Source organism: Nothoprocta perdicaria, unplaced genomic scaffold (assembly GCF_003342845.1).
Source record: "Nothoprocta perdicaria isolate Ctin4 unplaced genomic scaffold, notPer1 scaffold_156, whole genome shotgun sequence".
NCBI lineage: Eukaryota > Metazoa > Chordata > Aves > Tinamiformes > Tinamidae > Nothoprocta > Nothoprocta perdicaria.
In genome coordinates this window covers 1,759,758-1,767,272 of record NW_020454716.1, presented here as the reverse complement: position 1 = coordinate 1,767,272, position 7,515 = coordinate 1,759,758, and the positions used below count along the sequence as shown (strand labels likewise).

At 44.5% G+C, this 7,515-nt stretch overlaps 1 long non-coding RNA gene across 1 annotated transcript; it reads right to left on the bottom strand.

The window, feature by feature from the left end:
- Positions 1-900: 900 nt before the first annotated feature.
- Positions 901-7,114, bottom strand: LOC112943833. Its single transcript, XR_003248663.1, has 3 exons — positions 6,985-7,114; positions 1,344-1,501; positions 901-1,235 (listed from the first exon to the last, which is right to left on the bottom strand). It is a non-coding gene; the product is annotated as an uncharacterized LOC112943833 (long non-coding RNA).
- Between the last annotated feature and the right edge of the window lie 401 nt (positions 7,115-7,515).

Genomic DNA, 7,515 nt, shown 5'->3' with positions numbered 1-7,515 from the left:
GGGCAAGGGGAGGAACAGKGAAACAACTTGGAGTTTTCATATCAGGGCAGGCAAAGCTGTAAGATGAAGGAGGAAAGATGGTGAYGGCACCTGGTGGCCCCTGTGCCCTCCTAGCCAGACACACGCAGTGTTGAGGCATTAATGGGCACTGGTCGTGCCCTGTGGGCCCAGATGCTCTCTCCAGGGAGAAGGGCTCAGGGCACTAGGAGCAGACTCGTATCATCGTAGTCAMAGGTCCGTGCTCCAGCTCTATGTGTTCCAAGCTTCCTCAATCCAACAAATTCTGAAAAGTTTCCCACAGATTACCCTGTGCATGCTGCCATACAACCAAGTAAAAAGGGTTTACAGCTTTCATTTTTCCCCGTGCTTGGGGCACACAGCTACGTGGATGCTCAGCAGTCCTTGCACAGACCAGCTCCTGGGGATTTGGGGATGCTGGCTGAGGAACCATCCTGTAGCCGGTGGTTCAGACTCCCCACAAGACAGTAACACAGACATTTCCGGACTCTTCCATGCAAGTGTGTAGATAAATATATGCTTTAGGCCAGGGTACAGATCTCTCATATGCAAAAATCTCACAAACGGAGACTCTTTCTCGCCTTGCCGCACACTTGCGGCCCCTCAGTGCTTTCACACGCACATATGCACTTTTCCAGASAAAACCTTATCCAAGCCCTTCCGAGCGCACCTCGCTTTTTCCTCATCTGAAAACAAACCCGCAGCCTTTGGAGCACTTCCTCTGTGCTGCATGTGATTCTGATTTCACTAATTAAAGTTAATCTGATAAAGGCAGGAACCGCGGGGCAGCGCACGAGCAGGCCGCGGGCAGGGGTCACCGCTTTGTGGGGTGGCGGYGGTGGCTGCCATGGGGCCCGGAGGCGGGCGGCGCGTCCCCCCGGCCCAGCTGCATGGCCCACAGGCCTGCGCTGACCTCCCCGCAAGGCCGGACCTAATGCGAGGCCTCGGGAAGCGGGACAAGGCGCAGAGATGGGTAATGGGAAGCAGAGCTGCCTCATCTCCAGGCTGCTAGGCCTGCAGGGCAGCGCAGGCTGAAATCCATTGCCAGCCGATGGYGGCTGAAGAGTTCCTGTGTGAAATGGATGCGTGGCTTTCAGGATAACGTGTTCCTGCTGTGGGCAAAAAGGTTTCCAGGATAAGAGAGCACGGAGTGGGAGCTGAGTGGCGATTAGTATCCTGAAGAGGGCAAGATTTCACTTCCCAGTGTTACCTTGCACCTAAGGAAAGGAAATAATCTAAGTTATTTCCCTACAACTGCACTGGCTACGCAGATGAATGGAGAAAGCACTTTGACACGTAAAAATCCAGSTCAGCACAAAAGTCACCTTGACAAACTGTTGCATCTCCAGCACTCGGAAGAGTCAGACCACAGCACTCAGCTGCATGGCTCTAGGAACGGCAGCTAACTTCTCCAAGGAGCACAACAGAACTTCCGAATGCAGCACACTTGCAGGGAAGGAGATTTTCAGAGAGGAAATACCTGCTAAAGTGACACAGAATATCAGAGACAACTAATTAGAAAGTTAGAAATGAGGTGACCCCCCCCCCTTTTTTTTTTAAATCTATTTCAATTGTGTTTATGGGGTTGGAGTTGATTTGCCTGAGCAGAATGAAGTAAATTAATCCCAAGCACTTAGGCACCAGTGGTTAACTTTATCCAGCTCCCATCTAGCTGCAAGTAGTCACAGGCAGAGAAGAGAAGGGAGCCGAGCAGCCTGTTGCTTCCAACAGGACAGCAGAGCCCTTAGCAGAACCTTTCSTCTGAGGCACGATACTCACACGCAGCAAGAGATTTGCCACTTCTCTGCTTTCTTTAAGTGGTGTGCACATGCATCGATTTCGACAGCTCGCCTACCCCTCCTCTGCAAGCTGCTTCATCGTTAACTCGTTTAAATTAAACACAAGCACTGAAAGGAGCGGCAAGCAGCCGTCTGTTTTATTAGTACTTCTACTTCAAATGTCAGTCTTACTCCCTCCTTGCTGGGCTCTGATCTCTCATGACAATTTGATTAACTTTACATTTCCTTTTATTGTTGGAGAAACATTTGGAAAATCTTAACATATCTTACTGGCTGGTTCTGAGACCAAGATAGTGATTATGTCTGTGCTTAGCGTCATCCATCAAAATCAGGCATCTGACAATCAGACCACCTGAAAAATGTGCCACTCCTGAGAAGTTCATGGGCCATAAAAGGTTTCCTACCTGTGAGGAGGAATAAATAAATAAAAATCACAAGACACTCCTTTTTCTCCTTAGAGCAATACTTTTGTTAAGAATCTYTTAAACATCTTCATTAAAGGCAACTGTTTCCATTTTGTACCAGTCTGCTCAGATAAAAGCACCTTTTTGGCCACCCCCAGCTAGAAACTGGTCACTAAATTTTCCAAAAGCAACATTCCTGTGGTGACCCTCGGATGGGAACGTACCCTTAATTGACAGACTGTCAGGATGTGACAGATCCCAGGGAAAAGGATGCTCCATTTCACTTTGACAGAACAGCCCCTTTCCTAGCATTCGAGTTAATCTAATACTTTTTCAAGCCTCTGGCATATCCTCAGTGTTACATTTCTGCTGGCCTCTGAGCTTCTGGATCTTGGCTCAACCCCAAAACATCAAGACACCAATGGAAAGTGCTGAAAGTTGGCTGGGTTTTGTCTTTATATTTCAAGACCAGAATCAAAAATATAAGTGCTAAGAACCTCATAGAAAAACCTCAGGGTTCCTCTCACATCAAATCCKAGGATGCAAGGGGAACATGGTGTACAAATCACCGTTGTTTCATGAGCAATTATGTATTGGTTGATGAACACCACAAGTGGTTAAAGTAGTGATGCTATCAGGATCCCCTGATGGATATTTCCAATAATACTCTTCTATTTCTGTTACTTTTAGCCCAAAGTGAAATCCCTCTGCAATTCTCAGATATTTCTTATTCTCCTCTCCTGAGGAAAGCTACCATTTCAGGCTTTGGAAATGAGCAGTTCTGTTCCCGCTCAGGCTACAGAGGCACATTGTAACTTCTGTGTCTTGCAGTGCTTATTTCCTTCATGAAATCTTACTTCAGTCTACTCCCCACCCCCTCAAAGTCCTATCCCATTTTTATTTTCCATTCTCAGGGAGAAATACAGCTTGTGTGTTTCAAGAAGAGTTGCTTTTCTAGTTAAGGAGATAAAATGGAGAAAATGAAAAGGAGATAGAGGAACTATACGTAGAGATAAATTAGATGCAATTCATAGCAGAAAAACTAGGAGTTTTAAACTCTTCAGCATCCCCAAATTCCCGCACCAGAGAGGTACAGAACCTCAAGTAGTATTTAGGCTTTTTACTCACTCAAAGACTTGTACTTTGCAATATAGTACTAGACCTCTCCCAKTCCTTAAAGAATCATAGAATTCTTAAGGTTGGAAGGGACCTTTAGAAGAACAAAAAGCTATTTATGMCAACTTGATACTATAGCCATGGAAGACAAAAAGGCTTCCCTGAGACAAAATCTAAAACCTGGTTCCATGGTGCTTSCTCTCCCTGCCTCAGTGCCTGCAAACCACAGGTCTAACCTAGCATCTAACATCCAATGCTATGGGTGCTGGAGAGAATCCAGCCCCCACTGTCCCAGGGAAGTGATAAAACCCCATGAGCTAGTTAATGCACTGCCTCTTATAGGCCCATGCAGCAGGTGAGCAATTATCACTTGCAGTCTAGCTTAATGTTTTACAGGGCCCGGGAGCTGTTTCCAATTAGCCCCAGTATACCATGGAAATTAACTCATGTGTGTCACCTTGGCTTACAAGTGGGCTGCGAGGAACTGACGAAACAACTGGGATTGAGCACAGGTGGTACCTTCCCTCTCCTCAGGCTCCCTGGCACTTCTTGCCTTGGATCTCAACAGCTATATTTCATAGGAGAAAATATGGATGGAAAAAAACAGCTTGATCCATCACCAGGAGCCAAGGGAGGGCCAATCCCCAGAGTCTTGTCTCCACGGCATTTTTCCAGATTGGTTCTCCATCCCAAGAAATAGGTTTCCAAGTGCTTCCGCTTGGATTATTTCATAATCTCATGAGGCTCCTCAGCACTTGGTCTATAAAAATCTCTCTTTATAGATAAAATGTACATATGACACAGCTCTCTATGAATCTTGTTTAATGAATGCTTTCAGACATTAAGAGCCAATTCTGAGCCAGCTGTAAAGCCAGCATCATTCCATCAAGCTCACTGGAGTGTCACTGCTGCAGGCATTTTCTCTWAAAAGGATGTTCTAAAAGTTGATGTGAAAATTACGCTAAATATTTGCAGGGATCCTTCTGTGATCTCCTCATACAACTGCAGTGTCTGTGAATGGTGTGCATATCAAAGGAAGGATGATCTCATGGAGAAGGAGCAAGAGGATAGAGGAGCTCCGAGCTGTTTTCTCAGCTTCACCATAAATAGTCCTGTRTCATTCTGAGCTCATGGTCTCATCTCCCTGTGCTTTGGGTTCTTCCCCTCAGAGGTTACAGTAAGTACGTCACAGAAAGATTATAGAGATAAACACATTGACAATTGTAAAGTGGTTCTCGATTAACAGGTACAAAGAGAAACAAAGAAATTTAACACTCAAAAGATATCTTCCTTTGTAGGATGATTTTCAACTTAYTGTGTCCCAGACTTGACCCATGTGAGCTCTTTTTAGAGCTTTTAGAACCTTTAGTTCCTTTTAGAACTTTAAGATGAGCTATAACATGAATGTGATGGTGTATCCATCAAAAATGCCTGTAAAACAAATTATTAAACTTCAGAAACAGTGTTTGTGTGTTGCATTTGGACCAAAGATAAATTAAAAGCCAAACTCAGCTCTCAGATAGGAGAATCCATTTCTACTGATGAACTGCTTACACTGTGTCTGAAGAGAGGTGGAGCTTTATGAATAAAAAGAGAGAGAGAATAAAGTCATATCCGAATCCACAGAAAATTCACATACAAAATGTAGTCCACAAAACAAACATCAGGCACTCAACCAGTGAAAGAGGAGGTCAGAAGCACAATAGTCTCCATGCAAACATACTTCAGTTCATCAAACATGAACTATAGCTCCGCTCATTATTTCTAGCAGTGAACAAAAGCTAATTACACTGCATTGCATTTTACTAACACAGCTTTGCATTGTGCTAACACAGTAGGAGACCCTGCCTGCCCTGGAGAAGACTGCACAGTAAACAGGCAGTAAAGACAGGAGTTTTTACTCCTTTTACCCATGAAACCTGGATCTCCATCTTGCCCTCTGAACACAATGTGATAACCATGTAAAAGAATGATTGTGAGGTCTGAGCTGCAGAGTGATTGCCATAGATTTAATCTGAATTCCCAAGACCCTTTTATCATTTATTGCCAGTATTTCCGAGTGGATAACACATAACCTCAAAAAGCACATTTCTTCTAATTTTTATCACTTGGAGCAACCAGAAAGTCGTAGCAACATCATGAGAGTTGTGGGCCTRTCACTGCAGCCATTGAAGTAGCTGCATTAATGACAGAACGGTGCTTTTGAACAAGTCAGATCATCTAGAGAGCTTTCAGCAGCAAAGGACCGGTCCCTGGGGCTGGCTTTGTCCTGGGGAGCGGCAGAATAACATGCCTTGCCTCACTCCTGGGGAGGAGAGCTTCCCAGAACTGGAAATGTCAAACTGCTTCACAGGGAGAGTCAGGCCTGGGCCCAAACCCAAAATGTCAGGACAAATCTGAACTACCCCAAATTTGGATCTGGATGCGAAATCTGTGGCTTGGGACCGTTTATATTTGAAAAGCTAATTGTCTCTTGCCATGGGTAACTGAGTATCATAAGAACTGAGATGGAAGCAGCCGATTGGAATCTCTTAGGATCCCATTTTGAAGCAGTCAAAAAATTAAAAAAAAAAAAAAAATATTTCCTGAACGCACTCTGACCACATCTGCAAGCCAGGGAAAAATCACTGGAAACTCTGGACACATTTATGCACAAATGTTTACGAAAAATAAATAAGAAGAATGTATGCATAAGTCAAGAATAACAAACGACATGTGGCCAAACCCCTGAATAGCTACTAAGGCCTGGGATTGGGATATGCAATTTTCACATCATTTACAGCCCTGGGCAGCTAGAAAGGGTGGTTAGAAGATATTAGTACACAAAGGCTGCTCAGTACCTGGTATTTATAGTAAATTTCCAGTGGCAGGGAAACAGATCACAAAAACACAGTCTAGGAAAGGATGGAAAAAGCCTGGGATAGCCAGTATTCCTGGTATTCCTGTCTAGGAGAGAGGTCTTGGGCAGTATGCATATTTCCTTCAGGTTTGTGTACATACGTACAAAACCAGACTCCCAAATTTGTTGCTGTATCTGGCCTGTTTCATGGCCTGCCATTAAGCTGTCACTTCAGAGACGCACCTTGTGCCATCTCTTCCTTCCAAGGACTGCCAGATCTCACCTTCCAGGAAATCATACCTCCTTTCATCCCCTTGCTCCCAACCCATCTTTGAATTTCCACAGGATGGGCTTCATTTTTTTGGAGCCAGCAAGACTTTCACTTTGTATTTTTTATACAAAGAACCTACAGCCTGAACTCCTGTCACCCTGGCCAAACTGCATTCCTCTGGTTCCCRCTCAACATACGGTCATCTCCGCCCTTTCTATGGGCTTGTTCCCTCAGTGCAAAAACTTGGGCTTGCATGACATTAATTCCAAGAAAGAAGTCTAAAACTGCATGTGACCAGATGAGATCTCATTTCCCTTATTCCCCAAGGCAGACATAAAGAAGAGGGAAGCTGTCTGGTGCCATCAGCATCATTTCCCTTTGGAGGTAGCCTACCTCTAGGAGAATAAATTCCTTGGCTGAAATCTCAGGTACCCAACAATGATCAGATAGCTGGGAGCTCTGCCACCTATCAAGGAGCCTGAGGAAAAAGCCAATTTTTTTCCCCTTACAGTAGGTGGTAGCCCTGTGGGCCCTCACCTGAGCTCAGTAGCAGATAACCAATCTTCTGGAACAGGATAATATTCATGAATTCCTTTTGGCTCCTTCCAGTAGATTACTGGGGACCAATTTACTATTTACTGATCCCATGAAAAATAAAAGAGAGGGAATAAAAAGCAATTTGGGGACTATCAAAGTGAGTAGCTGTAGCTCTTAAGGAGGTAGTTTTACAAGATATTGCTTCCAGGTGACTCTTGGCTGGCTGACACAGAGCAAATCAATTTGTAGAAAGGGCTTGAAGGAATCAGATTAAAGTGACAGCCCACTTTCTTATTGTCCTTGGGAAGTGCTGGGGTTCAGACAGAGCAGCTTAGTGAGAATCTGTGGGGTGATTTGAAGTGATTACCACCCTGCTTATAAAATCTGTATTATGTATGAGGGCTGTTTTTGGAAAGTCAGTAAGAAAGGCAAAAACATATCTACCTATGGAGCTGGGCTGCAAAACATGATGCATTAAGATGTAGATTATAGGGATTTCCTCCATGTTACTGCACAGTAACAGGCTCTGTT